The following is a 24,104-nucleotide window of genomic DNA, read 5'->3' as shown; positions in this document are numbered from 1 at the left end:
GGCGCAATAAAACTCGTGCAGAAAGTGGTTTCTTGCAGTCTTTTCACAGGGGAAGCCCTTGGGAACATGATTTGTGTTTGGGTGTGAGGAGCTGAAGGGCCAGCAGTGCGTTTGTGACGCAGGAACAAACACACACTGCACACACGGGCAGGAGGGCTTGGGACAGGATCCACAAAAGAAATCGGCCACCTGTGTAACTTTATATCATACTGGAGATTTCTGCTGTTTGAAAGTACAGTTCTGGCAAAAAAAAAAAAAAAAAAAAAAATACTGAAAAATACCCCTGGGTTTTGCAGACCTAAGGAGAAAGGCTCCTCCTCCAGCAGAGCTGCTCTCTTTGCTTCTGGCTCAGTGCCGTGCTCAGGCCATGAGACACAAAAGTTTCACAGGACTTCCAAAGTTATTCTCAGGATGAATCACAGCCTTCTTCCACTTCTGCTTTGCCTGAGCATCCACGCACAAGGATTGCAGCTGAAAAACCCCTTGTAAATCCTGTTACACCTGCTTAGAGTAGGGATGTTCTTCACTTTGATTTCACTTCTCTTGGAATGCTGCATAATTAGAAATGTCCAACAGGTTTATGCAAAGAAGAGTTCAGCTACGCCTTTGCAATGGTGTTCTCTCTTTTTTGTTAAATAAATAATTGATGGCTTTATTTAAAAATTGATTTCTTTTTATTATTTACATATTTATATTATACAGATATCATTTATATATTTATTATGTTTATGTTTATGTTTATGCTTATGCTTATGTTTATATTTGTGTAGATGTAGATGTAGATGTAGGTGTATATTTATATTTATATTTATTTCTATGTAGTTTGGACATTATGACAGTCTTGTAGGAGAAATGCTTGGAAGAGGTTTGTGAGAGTTCAAACAACGTAAGATATAATAGTTAAAACTGGCTGAAGAATGTTCAGGTCCTAAGAAAATGATCCCATAATTAAATTCTTTGTGGTTTTCTATTTAGCTGTCTTATTCCTTGTAGCCTTTTCTCATTCTTTCTCAGTGGAGTTAAGCAGGCAACAACTTACGTGCAGGAAAGCATAAAGGTGTAATGTATATATACATATAATGGTATAAAGTTCAGGTTTCTACTGCCAGGCAATGAGACATCAACATTCAAAATAATGAAGGCATTTGCTTCCTTTGTTGTTACATAAATGTGGATTTAGGAGTTTAATTGTAAGTCCCTGAGTTGATGTTTTGTGCCATGTAACAGTCAGATCCGTGCTGTGAGAAAGTGGCACCTCAGGAAGCAAGAAACGGAGGGATCAGCTTTCAAGAAGCTGCCTTTCATTTTACTTCTGCAGTATTTATCCCCTAAGACTCCTGTCAAGCACAGGAGGAGAAGCAGCTGTTTAAAATTAGAACAGTACACGTTAACAAGTGCCCGTACATCCCCTAGCAGGGGCACGGGAATACACTGGAAAATAACAGGCTTTTAAGGCTGCTTTAGCAGCACTGACAATTGTTGGTGTCTGAGAGCTTCAGGTTTCTAGGTGTGATGTGTTTTCCAGCCAAGGCTCCTCAGCTGCCTGCACATTTTCTGTAACCTGCCAGGGAGCTGGGCAAACAAGGAGGAGGCAAAACTGGCAGGACACTCCTATTTTGGCACAGATTTTGTATTGGCACAGAGCATTCTGCTCTAGAGGAGTTTCTGTGATGTGAGCGTTGCTCCCATGCACAGTGTAACACTGAAAGTCTCTGATTTCCTATATAGAGAAGTGTTTATATTCAGCCAAGCACAAACCAATGTGCTGAGTTGGTGACTTGCCCTGCCTGTGAGTGTCAGTCTCTCCTCCCAGGTAATGAGTGACAAGCTAGGAGGAAACAGCCTCAAGTTGTGCCAGAGGTTTAAGTTGAAAATTAGGAAAAATGTCTTCATGGAAAGGCTTGTCAAGCACTGAACAGGTTGTCCAGGGAAGTGGTGGAGTCACCTCCCGTGGAAATGTTCAAAGAACGTGTGGATGTGGCACCTGAGGACGTGGTTTAGCGGTGAGCATGGTGCTGGTGCTGGGCTGATGGTTGGAGTTGGTGATTTCAGAGGTCTTTTCCAACCTGAGCAATTCCAGGATTCCACACCTGTGCTTAGGGGTAACTTGGCCTGAGTGGGGCTGGTGATCTTTAGTTTTGGGATAATTTTGCTCTCACTGAGAGCAGGGAGAGCATCACTCATCCTTCCCCTTGCCCTGCCCCGGATGTGCTTGGACAGCTCCACATCCACATCTGCTGCCCCTTCCCGGCTCCCAGGGTTGCCTTGTCCTCAGAAAGACCCTCTCAGCCTCCTCTCCCCTGGGGGACTGGAAACCTGAGCCTGTGAGCCTGCAGCTCCCAGGGGAAGAGCTCTGCATTAGCCTGGTATGGTGACCTGGCCAGTGGTGTTTCCCCAGGGGTCTCACAAGATATTATTTCAAACCTGGGATCGCCTTCCCAGAGCCTCAGGACTGAGTGTCAGCAACATCCCCTCTGTGTTTCCAGAGCTCTTCCACTCTAATCCTTCTGCTCTCCTTTTCTTTCCCTCCTGCCCCTCTTTTCCCCTCACAGCAGCTCAGTGTCCAGGTGAATCTCTGCATTCTTGGGCTAAGTTTGTTACTGTTTGTGTTCTATAAACCCCACCCTTCCAAAAACATGGATTATTGAGGTTCTTAAATATAGGTACCTTGCACTTCCCAATAGATGGTTAAGGGTCGATTTTGTGTGTTTAAAAATTTCTTCCTGGAGTTTTCCAAGTCCGCTTAAATAAAAACCAAACAAATAAAACACTGTAAGGTGGCAGTAATAGAGTTCTTGAAGATGACAGTTGAGACCCATCTGTGAAGATGGGTCTGTATTACTTCTGTTTCAATCACATGGAAATAAGGACTGTACTGTAGACAAGTCGTTGGCTACTCTTTTGTAGTATCAAAAAGAGCCTTTCCAAAGTGCTGTGGTTTTGTTGCCTGTTACTCTGACAAGAGGTTGCAGAAAATAGAAGGTTAAACTTCATGTTGCTCTCCCAGTTCCCTTAAAATTCTGTTTGTCATGCGTGATACAGTCATTAACACCTGGATGAACAAAGCTGTCTTGCAGAAGTACTTCTGAATATTTGATTCCCAGCTTAGTGGATTGAAGCAGGAAACGTAATTATTCTGTAAAGTATGTAAAAAGAATTATTTCTCTTCTCAAAAATAATAATAGACCTTTCTAAATTAATTTGTACATATCCTTTTTTCAGAGGAGATTGTTTAATTCCTGCTTACAAGTGTTTGGCTTTTGTTACTGTGGTTTCGCTGTAAGTTCCCTCCCCCCGTTTTTTTTCTCTTTTTCCCATTAGAAAGCCATGCTGCAACCTATTTGCTCAAACAAAGATGTTTCCTCTCAATAAATCATCAGATGAGCTATTGGCTTCATAATCTTTACTTAAACCCAAAAATATCCACATGGGTGCACAGCATTTGGCTAATTAATTTCTGATAATTTGCAACGTTCACAGCCAGCTGCCAGGGGCTCCTGTGAGTGTTAATCTGTTAGCCATGGTAAAATGATTGGAGATCTGCTCCTGCTGGTTGCCAGATAAATTCTTCCTATGACAATGTCACTAGGTTAATTAATTCAATTAATGACTCCCAGCGCAATGTTTTTCTTTGTCTTTTTCATTTGCCACAGGCTGCTGAACAGGTACTCCCAGGGATGTATTCTGGAGCTGTGTCACAGATAAGGAATTATGTACCATTTTCATGCCTAGTTCTGAAGTGTCTTAATTTTTTAAAATGAACTTTAGAAGCTGTTAATTCCATCAGAAACCAGTTTGTTTTCTGTTTTCTCTTACATGTAAGCAGTCGAAGACCCATCACCTTATTATTTTCAGGTACAGTCATGATTTTAGGTAACTTTATTGTTAGATAATTTTTATTCACTGTGTAACTTCACTCTACAGATGCCACAAACTGCAAATTTGCTTTCATCCTTGAAAAGAGGAACTTCCAAGCTGGACCAGACCTCAGGTGTATCTTCCTTATCACCCCAGCTCCAATAATAGAACTGTTCTCTGTTTTGAAGTTCAAGAAGCAGAAAAATGTGTCTTACATAGAGCTGGTGGTTTTTTATTAAGGAAAAAAGTGAAAGGAAAAGTGCTTCCAAAAGGGACACGTGGAAAGAATCTCAGAGGCACCCTCAGAGACTCTCAAGACTCCTCTCTCCTGAATGCCACCTCATTTTTCTGGGCAAAACTGGGAGGGCTTGGAGAGAGCAGCCTTCATTTTTCAGATTAGCTCAGATAAAAGTGTGAGTAAAGCATAGAGCAAGCAGTGAAGTGAGAATGAAAATCAGCTTTTCTTCTCGAGCTTCAGCTAAGGAGCAAAGCAGGGGCATCGTGACACCCATCCCAGTTATGGTCTCTGTTGATCTGGTTGTGCACCACCACCCCTTGGACTTCCTGCAGATCCCTGTGGATTTACATTACACACTGATATTTGTACTGAGCTCACCCTGTATTCACTCTTCTCTGCTTCCCATCCATGGCTTTATTTTTATTCCTTTTCTTGACTATGAGGTGAAAACACGTTTGAATGTGAATTCTGCATTTGGAAATGAACTGAAGCAAGTTGTAAATCCAAATCCCACCACCACCACCGAGGTTCTGCCCTGGCAGCTGTTTTGGGTTAGCCCCCATTTGGTATGTGACTAAATCAGACTTAGAATAATTTTAGTCATCTGGATGACTGATTTAAACCCAGTGAAGGCTCTAAAAGGCTTCTAAAAAGCTGTGTCTTGCCCTGGGGCATCACAGCAACCCCGAGTAAAAATGCAGTGAGGAACAAGTTGAGCTGTTAGCAGGAGATCCGTGCTGGCTGTTAGCATCCCCCAAAAGCTGAGGAACAGCTGCCAGCTGATGTCACCTCTGCAGTAAAGGTGTGAACGTGAAAAAGGGGCTCTCTCTGAAGGATCAGAGGGAGCTGCCTGCTCCATTCGCCCCGCAGAGGAATACCTGGCATTTGGGACTGTATTTTCAGAGACTGCCAGCTGACTCCCAGTGCCTTCTCTCCTTTGCCATATTAACCTCTCTGAATTGTGGATTCCAGGGTCAGCCTCCCCTTCCCTGGTGAGCTGAGGGCGAGCTACTCCCCGTTGGTTTGTGAGGTGTCTGCTCTCCCCAAACCAGGTGCCCACCCTTGAGCAACCCATGCAGGGTGGGGAGGGAAGGGGGAACACCTCAGGTTCACTGCTGAGCTCTGTGAGCCTTAAACAAAGCCCGCCCTGAAGTTTATGGCATCTTCTGACACTTGTCATCTAGTGAAAAGCCTATTATCCCCTCGAGGGGGAAATCACCATGTGCTTCTCTTTAAATTCAACCCAAACATATAGGTTTTAAATAGAAACACTCTGGTGGTTCATGTCAGGGCCCTTTAGCAGAAGCAGCTGCCCAGGCTCGAGGAGCAGCAGCAGCAGCAGCAGCAGTGAAGCTGCCATTTCCCTGCAGTAAATGCTGTCCTTTGTCTCTGGGAGCTGAGTGATAGAAATCGGGATATGCAAATTCGGGCAATGGATCTTAATTATGAGCAGCAGGTGTCTGTGCAAGAGTGCTCAGGTGAGGGGGGCACCGTGTTTCCCCTGACTTGCCCCTTGTGGTGTACAAAGGGAGGGCTGCAAAGTTCCAATTAATTATCCACGTTAATGAGCTCGGCGACCCAAGTGAAAGGAGAGGGCCTTGTCTGCTGCTCCAATTTAATCTTCTCCACAAACAGTGGTTTAAAAGCCAGTTATGCTGCTCAGCCTCTGAAGAGCAGCAAGAGACAGCAGCAAGGATGAAATTACCATGATAAACCTCAAGAAATCAATTTGTGGGAGTACAGACTATGATGGATCATCCTGCTGGAGAAATTAATTGTCTGAGGAACATTTCTTCAGGATGTCTTGACCAGAGGAGCATCTTCCCAGCGTGTTGGGTAATGTGACCATCTTTGGGGAGACAACGCTGTTTACCTTTCACTGATTTAAAAATGGGTAATTATTAATGATTCTTTTAAAATTTTTGTCATCGCACCACTAATCACACTGAAAGAACTAGGTCAGGTGAGCTGGGGGCATAATTCATGGCTAAAATAACACAGATTAGTGTTGGGCTGTAGTGTCTCTGCCTCATGTCTGGACAGGCACAAGTAAGGGAGGACACACAGGGATGGTGCCTCCAGACCAGGTAAAATCCACACTTTGTGCACTCTGAACCCTCATCTGAGTGGATAATTCAGTTTCTATGTCCATTCAACGATGATTTTTGTACCAAGGGTGTAAATATTGTACTGTTTATTGAAAAATTAACCATTATTTTTCCTTTTTGCTGAAGTCTGCTTTGTAATGAAATGTGTAAAGTGCGAATTATACACTGTGGTTTCAGCTGATTCAAGATCTGGCTGCTTTGTGAAAGAGAGAATCTCTGTCCCTGGTTGTGTGATGCTGCCCTGGTCCTGGCTTTGACACATGTGAGGGTCTGTACTGAGTACATTCAACTTGCTGACCAACAGAAAACTAACCCAGAAAAAAGCGCAGGTGGCTGAGATCTTCCTTCTTCATCCCTTGGGGTTAGACCATCCCTTTTTCTCCCACCAGAGACATCACAATTCTCTTTTAAGTAGGCAAGTTTAAGTAGTAGCAGACAGGAGCTCCACATGTAGGGAACAATCTGTCAGATAGAAAATGTATTTTAATTGAGTGTGGTATTTTTGGGTTGAGACTTTGGGCCATTTCTGGCATAACCCAATTTTGTTATTACACAGCTCTTGGGTTGGAGCAGATTCTGTTTGCGGCCTTTCAGCCAGTCACCTTCCCAAACTTGTTTGTTTGTTTGTTTTATTTCTTCTTTCTGCCCTCTCCAACTGTGGCAATATCTAAGCAGACATCTGGGCCCTGATTATGCACACCTTGTGTGGCCACTGGCCCAAAGTGGGTGTTAAACAGCACCATCCTTGTGTGGCAGTGCTTTACACCGCCTTGGTAAATGATTACCCGAGGTCCAGAGAAATAAAGTGTCAGCCTCAGTGCACCGCAGAGCAGTTCTGCCACAAATAGGGAGCGCTGCAGTTTGAAGGAATCAAATCCTTTCCTCCTGTGGGAAACAAAATCCAGCCCCAAAGACACAAAACCTCTACCCACTGTCACCATGTGGAGGAAAGGCGTTCGGCTGGCTTACAGCAGAATAACTTCATGGGTGACCTCACATGGGAAACAGTCTAGAGAAACAAATAATTATTAAACAAAACCACTTCTCTAGCCCTGTTTCTTCCTGCAAAGTCCCTGGTTTGTTTTTCAGTAGAAAACTTGTGGATACGGGTGCAAGTTTAAAATTGTGACATCCTATCCATTTGTAACTCTTTTCACAGCCAGGAATATTTCTGAGTGAGAACTGAGGCATCTCTGCTCGTTTGGAGGAAATGCTGTTACACAATGCAGGACAAAACAGTTCAAGCCACTTTAAACAGGATAAATGGATGAAGGCTTCAAGGTAGGATCATCTGTTTATTTACATCCATTGTCCCCTTGTTTCCCACACAAATATATTCTGTGTTTAAAATTTATAAAGCTGGGCAAGCCCTTCTCACGCTGTTCTCAGTAAAATATTGCTCGCTGCATCTCTCTGAGGGGCTGCTGACAAATAGGCTCTTGTTGTCTAACTTTCCCTCTGCTGAGGTTAATGATTAAGTGGTTCAGGAGGTTAATTCCTGGAGATAGTGTTGTCTTTGGCTTGAACAGATGTTGGTAGTGCTTTAATGTGGTTATCAAACTCTGCTGCCCTTCATCCTTTGCTCTGTGCAGCCCTGGGCATTGTTCCCCCGTGCATTCCAGGCCCCCTCTATGGAGATCTAGCAGAGCTGAACATACCATTGCCTGAGGGCTGCCTCCCCCGGGGTCACGCTGGGTAATGCCCAGATCTGCCACACAAACTGATAACAGCAAGATCTGTAAATATTTGTCTGTGCAGAAAGGTGCAGAATACCTGTTGAGGCTCATCTGTAAAGCCACTTTATATCATCCAAAGCCCCCACAGGGCAGAGCATCACCCTGAAACTTGCCCCTCCTCCCCCCAGCACCTCCTGTCTTGCCAGGATATGAATCTCAAGGGTGGCTGAAGTGTTCTGTGGTGTAACCAGCACCTTTAACAGCCCGGTAAAACCCCTGGGGGTTGGACCAATATTTGCAGCTTGAAGCTGCATCATTACAGGAGCTGCTGGATGTGTGCAGAAGTCCTTTATTCCCACATCCGCATGTCATAACCAGCCACCAGCAGTTAAAAAATTAAAAAAAAAAAAGATAAACTTTATGATTTCTATAAACAGACCCTGAAAGGGTTAATTTTAGGCTGGCCTCAGGCTGGAATTGGGTATATTTGAATGTCAATACTGCCAATGCCAAGTGAAACATCATCTTGGATTTTTCCTGTTTGCCGTTATTTGTGAAATTACCTCCTCTCCTCTCCCTACTCAGCTCCAGACCTGCTGTCAGGAATCCAGCTGGAGCTAAAAGCATCTAACATCACTCTGTCTGGATACAAGAGTATCATTTTAATTACTGCATTGGTTTTCTTATTATGTGCTCCTTGGTATCACTAGCTGATAAATTGTATCCAGGTCTAACCCAGTGTAAAGGACTGAATTTTAATTTGGGGAAGAACAGTGTTAGTTCGGAGGAGTTAACTGGTTTATGGAATCAGGGCATTTCACAAGAACCTTGTGTTTCTGTAATATTGAGATTTTTTTAAAAGAAGTTCACAGCTTCAAAGAGAAGCAGGGTCCTGTGACCAAAATACACACTGGTATTTTAAATAGTAGGATGTAAAAAAAAAACCAATACCAACTTTATGATTTCTATAAACTGTCCTTGAAAGGGTTACTTTTAGGCTGGCCTCATGCTGGTATTGGTTATATTTGAATGTCAGTACTGCTTGGACTTCACCTGTTGGTCATTGTTAGTGAAGCTGTAAACGGAGAGGAATTGTTGCTTTTTGCTTTTGTTTCATGACAAGCTGAGATGAAACTCTTTGTTGGCCTGTCATTGACTAGAAACTCCCTCCCAGCCTGTCTTTCCCTTTCTCTCTCTCTTCCATCTGAGGATCTTGCCCTCTCTGCTTTTACTCCTTCCTTAGGGCTCCCTTGCTGTATTTGCTGTTGGTGCTACAGAAGACACAGCTCTGATTTAAAGGTCTGGAGTGATGAGAGCTGTGGGCAGGGACACCTTCCACCATCCCAGGCTGCTCCAAGCCCCATCCAGCCTGGCCTTGGACACTTCCAGGGATCCAGGGGCAGCCACAGTTTCTCTGGGCACCCTGTGCCAGGGCCTCCCCACCCTCGCAGCAAAAAACTTCCTCCTGATATCTACTCTAAACCTTCTCTCTTTTACTTTAAATCCATTCCCCTTTTTTATTCCACTCTCTTGTAAAAAGTCCCTCTCCCTCTTTCTTTTAGGCTCCCTTCAGGCACTGCAAGGCCACAATTCGGTCACTCCAAAGCCTTCTCTTCTCCAGGCTGAACACTCCCAGTTCTCTCAGCCTTTCCTCACAGGAGAGCTGCTCCATCCCTCCAACCATCTCGGTGGCCTCCTCTGAACTCTTATACGCCTGATGTGAGATAAAAATGGTAGTGATTCTATAAAACCCTGGAGGAGTAGCTGCCCCGAATATTTCTGTGGAGAACCACAGGTGTGGACAGATGGGATAGCAGGGGATGGAGGGGACAGGAGCAGGGAAAGGAGTGGGGACAGGAGCCGGGGCAGGGACAAGAGCGGGACAAGAGCGGGATAGGAGCAGGACAGGAGCTGGGACAGGGACAGGGACCGGAGCGGGGACATGAGCCGGGACAAGGGCTGGACAGGAGCCGGGACAGGAGCCGGGACAGGAGCCGGGACAGGAGCCGGTAAAGGGACAGGAGCGGGACAGGAGCCGGGACAAGGGCTGGACAGGAGCCGGGACAGGAGCGGGACAGGAGCGGGGACAAGGGCTGGACAGGAGCCGGGACAGGAGCCGGGACAGGAGCCGGTAAAGGGACAGGAGCGGGACAGGAGCCGGGACAAGGGCTGGACAGGAGCCGGGACAGGAGCGGGACAGGAGCCGGGACAAGGGCTGGACAGGAGCCGGGACAGGAGCGGGACAGGAGCCGGGACAAGGGCTGGACAGGAGCCGGGAGAGGAGCGGGACAGGAGCCGGTAAAGGGACAGGAGCGGGACAGGAGCGGGACAGGAGCGGGACAAGAGCCGGTAAAGGGACAGGAGCGGGATAGGAGCAGGACAGGAGCTGGGACAGGGACAGGGACAGGAGCGGGGACAGGAGCGGGACAGGAGCGGGGACATGAGCCGGGACAGGGACAGGAGCGGGACAGGAGCGGGGACAGGGACAGGAGCGGGAGAGGAGCGGGGACAGGGACAGGAGCGGGAGAGGAGCGGGGACAGGAGCGGGACAGGAGCGGGACAGGAGCCGGGACATGAGCCGGGACAGGGACAGGAGCGGGACAGGAGCGGGGACAGGGACAGGAGCGGGAGAGGAGCGGGGACAGGAGCGGGACAGGAGCGGGACAGGAGCCGGGACAGGGACAGGAGCCGGGACAGGAGCGGGGACAGGAGCCGGGACAAGGGCTGGACAGGAGCCGGGACAGGAGCCGGTAAAGGGACAGGAGCGGGACAGGAGCGGGGACAGGAGCGGGACAAGAGCCGGTAAAGGGACAGGAGCGGGACAGGAGCGGGGACAGGAGCGGGACAAGAGCTGGACAGGAGCCGGGACAGGAGCGGGACATGAGCCGGTAAAGGGACAGGAGCGGGACAGGAGTGGGACAGGAGCCGGTAAAGGGACAGGAGCCGGGACAGGAGCCGGTAAAGGGACAGGAGCCGGGACAGGAGCGGGACAAGAGCTGGACAGGAGCGGGGACAGGAGCGGGACAAGAGCCGGGACAGGAGCGGGACAGGAGCGGGGACAGGAGAGGGACAGGGACAGGAGCCGGGAAGGGAGCGGGGACAGGAGCCGGGAGAGGAGCGGGACAGGAGCGGGGACAGGAGCGGGGACAAGAGCCGGGACAGGAGCGGGACAGGAGCCGGGACAGGAGCCGGGACAGGAGCGGGAACAGGGACAGGAGCCGGGACAGGAGAGGGGCCGGAGCCGGGAAAGGGACAGGAGCGGGACAGGAGCGGGGACAGGAGCCGGGACAGGAGCGGGACAGGAGCGGGGACAGGAGCGGGGACAGGAGCCGGGAGAGGAGCGGGACAGGAGCGGGGACAGGGACAGGAGCCGGGACAGGAGCGGGGACAGGGACAGGAGCCGGGACAGGAGAGGGGCCGGAGCCGGGAAAGGGACAGGAGCGGGACAGGAGCGGGGACAGGAGCCGGGACAGGAGCGGGACAGGAGCGGGGACAGGAGCGGGGACAGGAGCCGGGAGAGGAGCGGGACAGGAGCGGGGACAGGGACAGGAGCAGGGACAGGAGCAGGGACAGGGACAGGAGCCGGGACAGGAGCGGGGACAGGAGCCGGGAGAGGAGCAGGGACAGGAGCGGGGACAGGGACAGGAGCAGGGACAGGAGAGGGGCCGGAGCCGGGAAAGGGACAGGAGCAGGGACAGGAGCAGGGACAGGGACAGGAGCCGGGACAGGAGCAGGGACAGGAGCAGGGACAGGGACAGGAGCCGGGACAGGAGCAGGGACAGGAGCAGGGACAGGAGCAGGGGCAGGAGCCGGGCTCGGGGGTGCCATTCCCCCACTCGAACAGCAGAGGGCGCAGGAGGGCCCGGCCCGGCGGCGGATCGGCGAGAAGAAAAAGGGGTGGAAAAGGGGCAAAATCAGGAAATTAAAGCTTTTATGTGCTTAACACAATGCCTGGCACATAGAGAGAAACGCAGGTAACCACACAGAGCTGGCTGCAATACGATAAAAAGAGCGGGTGTGCTTCAAACTCACAGAAAGTCGCTGTACCCCAGAATCGAGTCCCCTCCGCACCATCCCTGCCTTTTTGGGTCCGTTGTCACTGGGAATGAATTGGAAATCATTTTGACGCTGTCCATTCTGAGCATAAGCAGGGATACACCTCAGTGAGGGGCTGTGGATTTCCCGGGGGCTGCGTTTCTCCTGGTGAGGTGCCGGGCACCCCTGTGTGTGCCTTGCGCCGGGATATTCATTCCCATTGCTCCATCGCCGCCTGGAGCGGCAGGGAATGCAGAGGATGGGAGCGGCTTGGTTGGCATGTGTGTGACTTTGGGGTGGCTAGCGGCGTTCCTGTGATGTATCTGCTATAACTGGTGTTGGCAAGCTCCGGGAGCAGATGAGGGTTGCAATAAGAGTGGCTCCCTCTGAGGATGCCTCGCTGTCCCCTGATCCTTCAGGAAGCGTCTCCTCTGCCGAGACTCAGGGGTGATTCGTGCAGAAAGGCAGCCCCTTGTCCCTGCTGCTGATTTCCAGCTCTTCTCTGGCTGCGGTGCTTGTAAAACACATCATCAACTGCGGCTGGCTGAAAAGTAGCCCAGCAAAGATAAGGAAACGATCCTCTTTCAGCTGGAGCAATTTCCCAGCTTGGCTCATCACAGAACTGCATACTTGCCTGTGCTCTTGTGGCACAGGCACAGGAGGAACAAGAAAACCAGGATGGAGAGGGCGATGTGAGTGTTATCCCTGGGCCAAGTGCCTTTTACCAAGCTGGCGCTGAGCAAAGCTTGTTCTGAATTAGAATATATGCTAAATAAAAAATTGCTTGTCATCCCTGGAAGTATAAAATCCATGTTCAGCACTTTCCCACAGTGAGGGAGAAATACAGCTCAGAAAGAACTATTTTTGTTTTGAAATCTTCCAAGGGAAATTGAGCCCAGACCTCCACCTCACGGGGCTGGGGGACGTGACTACTTAGCCCGAGCTGCAGGACTGAGCCCTCTCACACCACAGGAGCCTGGAAAACCTGGGAGGAGAGTTAATTAACCATCCAGCACAGAGGAGTGATCTTGGTGCTGCAGAAAGAAAGCTACTAAATAAAGGGAGCTGGTCCAGAGGAATTAGGGAATTAGGCTCGCCACTGGAGCAGAGCAGGCAGCCCTGCGGTGGGAAAGCACCACGGGGCAGAAAGAGTTTTCCCAAGGTCCTTGTGAGGAGGAGGTGAGTTTGGTGCAGGTGTTCCAGCATTTGGGACACGTCACCCGTGTTCTGCTGGGTGCCAGAGGTGACGGGAAGCAGTGACACTGAGCTGAGGCCTTGCCATAGATCAGTGACAGAAGGGTTTGGATTGGAAGGGACTGCAAAGATCATCTCGTTCCAAGCCCTGCCATGGGCAGGGACACCTTCCACAAGACTGCAGCGAAGAAATTCAAGTCGTGTTCTTAAAGAACTGTACAAACCTCAGTGAAAAGGGGAAAAGTGAACTACAAGTAAGCAATCTGGCGAAGTTTTAGAATAGAGAACAATAATTGCTCCTTAGCTGAATTTGCTATAAAGGAGCAGAAAGTCTGGAAGATTTTTTTTTTTCATGACTGTCAAGGCATAAGAAAAAATCCATGTTCATTTTTTTTTCCTTGGTTACAGGTGTGAATTTTCAAAGTCAACTAAGAGAGTGGGGTACAAAGATTACACTAAGAGTAAAAACCAGCTAAATACTTACAGGCACCATCAGGCCCCCTTGAAAAGCCTTGTTGGCTGCAGAATGTGTATGTTTAATTCGTAACTTTTTGGAAAAACGACAGTTTATTTCCTGCAGCAGAACATTGGAGGTCTCAGGATCTATGAAAGTCCTTTCAAGATCACTCTTTACTTTTGATAGCCAAGAGTGAGACCACAGTGGTGCCCCTGTTATTTAAAAGTCTGCTGCACTCTAGAGGACGAAAATATTTGTGGGGCAAAGACGTGCCTTGGATCCTCTCTTCTTTGCCCACCTCCCTGGGTGAGGCATTTTTGCACTTTGAAACAATGAAAGTTCACAAAAGAAATGTTCAATTAACTGTTAAACACTCTCATCAATTCAGGGATCATTTCCAAATCTGATGGATGAGTTCAAAATCTCCAATTCATTCTAACCATCAGGCGGAAAAACAGTTGAACTCCTGAGGAGAAAAGAGCAGATAAACGCTGGAATGAACTTGCATATCTTTGAGAGGTGCAGTGCTCTGCAGACAGTGAGTTATGAACAGGGAAACTTCCCAAGTGTGTACTGTAAGCAGAATAATGATGGTCAGTGGCTCAAGCAAAGGGTTTTCTTCCTCTGGCTTCGTTTAGATCCCAGTTTCAAAGGCATGGAGGTTTTTTTTGTGTACACACGGGGAGAGTCTCACACCATGCACAATTAAATTATTTCCCATGACAGTGAAAAAAAAAGGGAATTCTATTAAAACCAAGAACCTAAAAAGTATGCAAATATTCAAGTGGAAGAGGAGAAGCTGAAAGAGGACTTTATGAGTTCTTGGCTGAGGAAGCCATTTCTAGAACTCTCAAAATTAATGACAATTTTAAGTTAGTTTATTTGGATAGTTAGGATATATTCTGAATTTTTAATCAGTTCTGTTTCTTACAGACATATCCGATGGATTCGCGCTGCAGGAACTTCTGAGGGAGTTTTGAATCAATGCACCCCATAAGCCACTGAAAAGTGAGTGCAAAAAAAATGCAATTCCCTGCTCTATAATGGTAGGATTCTGTTTTGTCAGCAGCACTCTTAAACTCACAGATTCTCTATTTTATTAAAAATAGGTTATGTAATATGAAAAAAAAAACGTCGTGGAGTATATTTTTCTGAATCCCATCAAGGTTTCCTGTAATTCTGCATTATTCATGAACAGACTCAATTACTTCCACTAGATTTTTAGACTCTGGCTCCACTGGCTTCCATTGAAACCTGCATTTTGAATATGCTGAGCTATGAATTAAAGAAACAAACCCAAACAAAACCAGCAGTAGGTGCACTGATAGCAGTGGAACTGTCTTTTTTTTTTGCCTGGTAATATCCCTCCTGTTACTTTTCAGAATATCCAGATTCCAGCTGTTTCTGCTCTCATGGAGTGATGTGACCTGGCACAGGTGAGCCATTCAACACAGAATAGAGGTCAGTGTGTTTGCTTAAACAAGCATTTAAATAGTAATGAATTAAATAGTAAAAAATGTTAATACAAAAAAATGTATCCCGGTTACTCAATGGATTCCCAGGAGCACGCTCTCCATTCCATGCTGAGGGTTGTGTGGAAAGGGCCAGGAAGCTGGGAAAGAAGGAAGAGTTCTGCCTCCCATTTTGCAGGCAGAGAGTTCTGTCGTTGAGGCATCAAGAGACAAATCCAAGCTGATTCAGGGAGTTGGTAAAGGAACTAAACTGAGCCTAAAATTAGAGAGTCAGGGTGCAGTTCCATGATGCAGCTGAGCTGCTGAAGCTGCAGGTCCTGCTGGAAAAGGAGATTCACTGAAAAAGGAGATTCACTGAAAAAGGAGATTCTCTGACCCAGAGCAGGGGGTCCAACAAGCCAAAATCCCAACTCACCCCTACTCCTGGGAGTGGGAGAAAGGAGAAGGCCGCAGGGCTCCCCTCACTTTCTCCTGCTGTGTTTTTTTGAGTGGTTGCAGAGCTCTGAGGATGCTCTGTGAGCCTGTCCCAACACCACAATCCCAGGGCAGCAGGGATCTGAGAATGGAAAGGGATCCTGCCCTGCTTTCCACCACCACCACTCCTCTGGTTCTGGTCTGTCAGGGCCTGGCACTGTTCCAGCACAGCTGCCTGGATTTCACTCTTAGATCTGTATAAAATGCCAACAGCACAATCAGTTTCTCCTCACCAGCTAGGTACTGTGAAATAAATAAACTGTGGGCACATGGAAGAAAGTTAAGTTGGCAGAAAATGGCATTTATGGTAGGTATGTATCACTTCCTATCACTTGCCAATTCTTTGAAATAACAAACTTCACTCCTTGACCCAAATATAAGTCCTAACAATAAACAGATCAGCACCACTTTGCTTGGTTTTTACAGAATAAAAGGCTCCTGTTATTTTCAGAGCCTGATTTTTCCATTTCCCTTAATGCCCTGACCTCTCTTTACTAGCCCACTTATTAGTAACACTTATTTTGGGAGATTGTAAAGTTGCTGAAAGCACGGAAAATACAATTCCTCCAGCCATTAATCCTTGTCTTGATGCTACCTCCACAGCACAATGCCTCTCTCTTTTACTCCTGGCTTTTTTTCTCCCTCTTTTTCTTCCCCTTTTTTATCCCCTCTGTTTACCCCAGTGCAGCCACTCCACGAGGTAATTCCCTTTGTGACAAGCTTGCTGCAAACTATCTCCTATTTACATTGGCTGCAATTTTCAATTAAAGACAAGAACTTAACTTTCGTGGAGGGTCCTATAGAAGTCCAGCATTTGGGACTTAAGATTTGCTTTCCCAGCTTGAGACTTTGAAGTTGGGAAGCTTGAGAGAGAGCCTGGATGAGGTGGCAAAGTGTCTTTCACAGAAGAGCTTTAAAGCAGAAAACATGTTAACCCCCAGGCTCCGGGGCTGGGGAGAAACAAAAGGTAGAGAAACAAATCTCATGCAGAAATGATGTGCAGGCCTGGTACCCAGAAACGTGATTTAAGTGGCTGAGTTAGCCTTTGTACAGTAGAATAACGTCAGCAGCATAAAAACTGGACTGCTTTTAAAGAATATCTCCAACGTGTCCAGTCTAAACCAATTAGGCTGGGAGCAGAAGACTGTGAAATGCCACTTAACGTGCTGGTTTAGGCTTATAAAAACCAACTGTAGGGAGGAGGAACTGTAAACTTTTTTTGTTTGCTAAATAAGCAGGACACACGAGAAATTATTGTCAGACAACGAGAAGAATTTCAATGTACAAAATTCCCCTTACAGTTTCTTATTTATGTATATTGGGATAGCTTGGGAGACTGCAAAGCAATTTTTTATTTAAAAGATGGCAGGTGCCATTTATTTTGTCTGTACCTACCACACACTATCTCACAAAAATTGGGAGGTTTTCTGGCTACATGAAGTTATATATAAATGATCTATATCTATATATCTTTATCTTATAGTATATATATAGAGAGGATATATATATCTATATATAATATATATAGAGAGAGGAAACTGCCCTGACTACTTTTGATCCTGCCAGCCCCCAGCTGAAGAAAAACCATATCTAAACCAACCTTTTTTTTTTCAATTTCTGTCAGCTCATCAAGCTCTAAACCCCCTACACGTTGCCTGCTAATAAGAATTAAATCATGCAATAGCCAGTGGATAAATTAGCTGAGCACAAACGCAATGCTTTATTTAACAATTTTTATCATTATTTTGAAGCATCCAAGAAGAACAGGGTCTGAAAAGTTTTAACTCTGAATTAGCTTAACCACTTGTGACAAGTTTACACATGAGAGACATCGAGACTGTGTGTTCTACTTGCTACTTTGAGGATCGTCCTGGCTTTCTGTTTGAAAGATCCCAGCCAAAGTTAAATCAACCCACCCTTTGCTGATTTCCAACATTAGACATGTCCCCAGCTCTTTTTTTTCCCCCTAACCTTGCTTTCAGGCTGACTTTCTCCCAATTGAAATTCAGTCCCTGAATGGTCGGTTTTTCCCTTGCTTCTAAACGTTGATAAAAAAGGGTTTTCTTCACTCCCTCAATTTGATGTGACAGGGCCCTGACATGAATAATGGACGTGTTTCTTTCACAGGCAAATCAACTTAATTTAGCATGCTTTTATACTTTCAATAGCAAAGCCACAAGCCTGTAAATTCCATGAGATCCTTTAGGTTTGCAGGAATCTTTAGAATTAGCAGAAAATGTATAAAGTAAACAGCACTTATTTTGTCAAAATACTTGAATAACTTTTATACAGGAGCTAGAGATGAATATATCACTGCCTAATCAGATCGTGATTTACATGCAGTTGAGGATGGGCTGCCCAGGCTCAGCCTGCCCTTTTGCAGAGAGAGAAAAGAGGGGTAGGAGGACTAAATAATCACAAATATTAAATCGAATTAAAATCCCAAACTCTCTTTTGAAGGTGAAGGAGAAAAGTGGAATTTGAAGAAGGGGTTTATTCAACAGAGGCTCTGTCAGGAGAACTCCATTCTCTGCCTGTCTCCCTGGAGAAGCTGCTGCTTTTGCAGCTCAAGAAATGAGGAGAGAAAAAAGAATATTATTTATTATCTGCAGAGGAAGGTGAGAGACCAAAACAATCCACCAGCTTTAGGAAATAACCTGCCTGTGTGCACTGACAGGTATTGTTTTGGAGAGGTCAAACCCAGCGCCCTCGGAGCCCTCATGGCACCGTTTTACGTGTGCCAGCTCCATCTCTGTCTCCACTGTGCTGGACAAGGTGTGTTAAAGCAGGGCTGGAAGACTTCCTTTATGCTGAACAACAGCAAAACTCCTCTTTGAAGCTTCAGAAAGCAGCTTTGGGCTCCTCCTCGGCTGTGTGGTTTCAGGATGTACCAGAACTCCCTCGTGCCTCCCTTCTGACCTACCATAAATCTCGTGTGAGGCCAACAAATGCAAGGGTGAGCTCTGCTCTCTGCCTCCCCAGAAATCCAAGGAGTGGAAATGAGGGGAACTCTCTCAGCTTGCCCTTTTCACCTTTAGGACTCATCTCCCAGCAAACAGCCTGGTAACACTATCAAAGGAAAATAGAGGTTAATTCTATTGTCATTACTTATTATTGTAACATCAGGCAGCTGTAACAGCTCATTCATTAAAATATCCTGATAGTGCTGATAATGTATCAGTGAACAGGAAATAGGTTGGTTTGGGGTGTACAAACTTCGCTGCTAAAAATCATTCTGTTTGCATAACAGGGTGTTAAAAAAAAGAAAAAAATCCTTCCCTTTCCTTGTAGCATTACATAAATAAAATAGAAGCTAGTTTAGAAAAGGGTCTTCTCAAATGAAATCCTGCTTGACTCGCAGCCATCAGGCTGGGTAGGGAAAAGCCAGCCCTCAGAGATGCTCTGCTGCATTCAGCCTTGCTTCCCTCGATGCAATCAACGTGGCTAAGGGGATCCCACATACCTCCAGGTCTGTCTGCAATAAGTAGTTAATCAGCCAATTAGGGGAACCAACAATTACAAATTGGGAAGAGGAGAACAAGGGGAGTGAGTCAAGGTAGGCTGCAACCCCTTTGAAAAGGTTTCTAACATTAACTCCCAAAGAATTACGTTCTACCGTACCTTGACTGATTTGTTTCCCCCCTTCCTCCCCCTTCCCCTTTTCCTACTCGTTGGGTCAGTTAATTGGCTGATTAACTAGCAATTACCTCTGGGACCAGCTCTATATAGAGTCTCTTAATCTAGAATTTTATTGACAAAGGCACGAGGGCAAATTCATCTCTGGTGTGAGCTCGCTGAGTGAATGGACTGACACCCAGGACAAAGTTGATCCATTGTACCACAGGCACTGTGTTTTTAAAGCATTTGATTAACTTGGAACTTTTAAAATTACATTCCTTTTCTGCAAGATCTGCTCGTTTTGGGTAGGAGAGGGAACAAGAGCTGGCGAGGGAAGTCAGTCAGAGGGGCGATGATGTCTGGAGCAGCAATATCCCCCAGCCCCGCTCTGGTTGATGACAGAACAGCTACACGGGGTGACACCTCCCCTTTTTCTCAGGCTGGCACTGCTGCAGGCTTGCTGGCATGGGCTTTTTCCTCAGCATGTGCACAATGACTAATTGGCAGCCCCGGAGGGTGGGGGACATCTCTTATCTTTGGCCTGGTGTGCACAGCTGAGTTCCCCAGCCAGGGTTCCTAACAGTACTGAGGATTCAGTATAGACAGTAAAACCCTTCAGCTTGTCCTTGGTTCCTTTTCAGGCCTTGTCTGGACCATCTTTTACATCACTTTCCTTCTCCTTGTTCCTGGCACTCTGCTGGATCCCTGCAGCCCTATGCTTTGTGCTGCAGGAATCAAACCCAGCGCATTTATTGCACCAGAAAGCTCAAATGGGACACTGCAATTAGAAATCCCTCATTCTTGCACATGCCTGTGTTGTCTGGAGCTGCTGCTTCCCCAGGCTGCTCTGCTGGGAAGGGAATGCTAAACTGGGCTGGACCCTGCATGCCGTTACCAGGCAGTAGGGAAAGCACGATGCAGGAGGGGATGGAGATCCTGTTCTGGGAGAACTCAGACCAAAGAGCCAGCTCTGAGCACTGGAGCCAAAAGGCAGAGGATCAGATTATTGAGGGATCTGGCAAATTCCCTAGAACACTGGGGCCTGGCAGGAACACATCCCTCCCTGCATGAAAGGGGCTCTGTGTTTTACAGTTTCAAACAGCTCATGGGTTAAAGATAGGCTAGCCTGGCAATAGAACAGCTCAAAGACCAGGAATATGGGATATCTGTGGCGAGGGAAATGGCAGAAAGAATGTCTTTTTCCCTTGCTGTGGCAGGACAAAAAAAAATCCCACTGCTGGGTGCTATTTTCTAGGCAGGCAGATGAGGCAGTGACACTTCTAGCAGCAGATCTGTCTGCCATCCTGTTTGTGCTGCTCCAGAGGCTGCCAGGAGCAGCACAGGTGAGGCAAAGCAGTTTTGCAAATTCAGAGACAAAAGGCAGAGGTACAAGTCATAAAAATGACAGTGGATATTTTATAGAGGTAGAGGGGCAGAGATGGGGCATAGAATTGCATCCTCTCCCTCTGCAGCTGTCCAGAATCAGTGGTGGCATCTTCTGTAGCGAGCAAGGCCAGCTGGAAATATCCCTGTTTCTGCCTGGAGGTCACCTCTGCATGGGTGCTCACTCTCAGTCCTGTGGTGAGGGCATAATGTAAATGTTTTCTAGGTACAGACCAAATTTTCCTGGCTAATCCAAACTGTCTTGTTAAAAATGTTTATGATACAGGCCCCCATATAATAAAAAATGCTGGCATTTTTGATAATGCCTCGTTGGTCCTTTCTCTTTCCGACTTCTGCACTTGGAATGAAAGGAGGTTTTGGCTGTAAAGAAGCATAGAAAAATGGGGGAAAATCACTTTTTTTTTTTTTTTTTCCTAATGAAAACATGCTATCTGATTCGGGGAAGAGCTGAAAAAAATCACTGGAAGAAAAGCCTTATCATAATTGGTCTCCTTGCAAAAGACACTTGCTTTGCTGAAAAACCTCCCTTATACTCGTGGTGATAAGAAACTTGTAATAGAATTCCCGGGATCTGAGGGCTGTGGTTATCAGAGAGAGGAGCTTTGCCTATCTTTGAAGTAAGTTCAACCCCACAAGGTATTTTTGAGTCTGAGAACACCTGATACCCAGTTTACATGTGAACTAGAGAATAATGCATTTGAATTATCATAAAAGCGATAAAAAATGTTCCTCAGATCCAGACAAAGCCCCTCACTTTGGTGGTCACAGCTCTGGATTTCCCTGGAATACAGCTCATCCTAAAGCTAGATATCTATCAGTGTTGTGGAGGGATGTAGTGGAGAACTTACCCAGAAACCTTGTGGATTACTAAAAACCATTCCTGTCTTTAATGCTAGAAGGTTTAGAAGCCTCAGATTAAAACCAAATATTCCTCAGATGCCAAGATGGGCTGCATTGAAGCAGGAGGCCAGACAAAATTCTGTTTATAATCTTTCTAAAGCAATGTATATTTACCTTATCAAGATCCAAATTTCCAGGCAGAAGCAGTAGCTCTGTCCCTGGCCATGAAGGGAGAAGGGGAGTGCAGGCAGTCAGAGGCCCAGGAGCGCAGCAGTGTCTCTGATCCATCTCAGTGTAGGAGCTGCTGCTTCTTCATTCCTCCTTCTCTCACCTGTGCTCTTTCCACAAACCATTACCAGAGGTCTTCAGCCATGGCAGAGTATGAAGGGAATGGGTGACGCTTCCAGGAACATATCCCAGGACCCGATAAAATCAGGATTTCCTATAGGTAGAAAAGTTCTTTCCATCCTGAGCCAGTGGAGGTCTATAAGCCAAGAGGCGGATGCTATGCTGGGCACTTAAACATTCCAAATCCTCTGTCCTTGCAAAGGGGATGAGGGAAAAGGGGTTTTGTGTGAATTGCTTAGTAGAAGACAATCTGGAGAAGGCACAGTCAGTCCTCTGTAGCAAAGGACACCATTAGGGATTTCATCTATCTAGAAAAATGCACAGCCTAGTAGAAGTGATAAATAAAAATGATTTCTCCCAGCTTTTGAAACTCCACTTGTCGTGAGCAGACAACAGTCAGAATGATGGTGGAAAAGTGTGGTTAGTGTGGTTTTGAGATTTGCTAGAGAAACGAGGACCTGAATGCAGTGTGTGAAAGCCAAAGGAGTATTTTTGTTTATCACATTCTTATTCTCTATTCCTTTGATGCCTCTTAATGTTGTGCTGCCTTCAGTATTCTGATGGGGTGGAGGGAGTGGGGGTCTTTAATGGGTGCTAGTTTACACCTAACATGGTGTCACCAATTCACTTTTAGTGAAAGTGGCCTGTTTTCAAAGGTGTGGGATGGCAGATCCTCCTCCAGTTCTGGGCTGGGATTCAGGCAGCTTTTCTTCACTGCTAAACATGGATTAGACATGTCAGGAGTGACAGCTTAGGCAGTCCATCATAACAACAGTAAAGACATTCCAGAGCAGGACAGGAGGAAGAGAACAGATTGCTTTTTAGTTAATCAGCCTTGGGATGTGCTGTGCCCCTGCCCTGCAGCCCTTCTGGCCAGGAGGCTGCTCCCTCCCACTGGTGCCAGAAGTGACCACGATAACACAAACAAGTTGGGAGCAATGATACACTGTCACCTTTATAAAAAATGAAAAATACAGGAGTCCAGTTCTTCTGTTTCCCTTCTCCTGCCCCCATGCATCACTGCAGAGCCCTGAACAGACGAGCCCACCATTACAATGTTGTCAGGGCCCTGCTAGTTTTCTAGTTCATGTCCTTGTTCATGCTGTTTGCTAAGTACTTGTTCACTGTGACAGCTTTCAGCAAAACAGAACACACTGAATGCTTCTTTCCAAACAGCTCTGTCCTGCTGGGCTTCAAGTGAAACAAGCCCTTCAGACTCCATCATGTGAACTTTTCATAAGGAACAATCTCCTTTAGACAATTCCTTTCAGAGATACTATCCGTGAAACTGGGACTTGGGGATGAGGTGACATCACAGCCTTCTTCCTCTGGCCAGGGTCATGGCCACCAAAGTTGTATTTGTTAGGAGGCCTCCACATGGCATGGTGCATGATTTCCTTAATTACCTAATGTTTCCCCATTAAAAAAAAAAAAAAGAAAAAATTCTGCAACCCCTTGAAAGTGTATTTTAGTATGTTTTCTGTTGAAAGAAAAGCAAAGGCTCTTGTGCAGACAGTCAGATCCTGGCTTGTGAAAATCAGAACCGATTAATGAAAACATAGCTTGCCTGCAGTTAAATCTTAAAGGCAGATGTGCCAGAGCTGATGGACCAAGACAGGCAGGTCTTTGCTAATTCCCTGGCTGGTGTCTGGACCTTGTGCCATCCCCTTCACGTTCATCTGTGCCCTGGGTGGTGGCAGCCAAGTGTAGGAAAAAGCAGGAGGTTTGAAGAGCAAGGCAAGGTGCGCATGTCCTTACCACCCAATCAGCACATAAATGGGAGAAAAGGCTGGGTGACAGAGTCTGGGAGTGTGCAAAGTGTTCATGTGCACTTCAGCACAAAGAACCTGGCCCCGTGCATCTCCTCCTGCCTCGCTGCTGAGGGGAGGACTTAGAAAGATTCCACCACTTTTCCAGGAGCTGGAATTGGAATTGCTGACCCATGAAAGGTGTCCCAACCCAAATATCACCAAATATCCATCCCCCCAAATATCTACCATGCATGGGCAGGGGAGGAAAAGTAATGTGGTAAAAGCAGAGAAGAAGTTACACTGAGGAAACGTTTCAGGTTTAGGATTGGGTGCAGAAAATGGTCCTTTGGGTGTTGGTGTGTCCCACTGATATGGGAATAGAGATTTAAGCGGCTTTGTGCTTTTAACTATTCTTGGTTTGGTAAATTAAACATGGAAAAAGATATCTCATGAAGGGCTTGGTATTTTATACTCTTATTTCTCTTTTACACTGGATTAAAGAATTGTTCTTCTGCACTGCATAACAAAAAAAAGAGAACTCCAAAGTGCATTAAGAAGGCGTCGCCCTTAAATAACTTAAAATGCTAATTGGAAAACAAATCTAAAAAAATGTCCTTCAACCCAAGTGGTG

General features: G+C 46.5%; 1 long non-coding RNA gene across 2 annotated transcripts; it reads left to right on the top strand.

The window, feature by feature from the left end:
* Window positions 1-7,051: 7,051 nt before the first annotated feature.
* LOC116451102 lies at window positions 7,052-18,821 on the top strand. 2 transcript variants are annotated; one of them, XR_004243093.1, is made up of 5 exons: window positions 7,052-7,280; window positions 7,364-7,485; window positions 14,500-14,574; window positions 14,949-15,002; window positions 17,973-18,821. It is a non-coding gene; the product is annotated as an uncharacterized LOC116451102 (long non-coding RNA). The 2 variants fall into 2 exon arrangements; XR_004243092.1 differs by having other exon boundaries at window positions 7,052-7,485.
* Window positions 18,822-24,104: the final 5,283 nt, after the last annotated feature.

This window comes from Corvus moneduloides, chromosome 14 (genome assembly GCF_009650955.1).
Source record: "Corvus moneduloides isolate bCorMon1 chromosome 14, bCorMon1.pri, whole genome shotgun sequence".
NCBI classification, from domain to species: Eukaryota; Metazoa; Chordata; class Aves; order Passeriformes; family Corvidae; genus Corvus; species Corvus moneduloides.
This window is presented reverse-complemented; position numbering and strand designations above follow the sequence as displayed.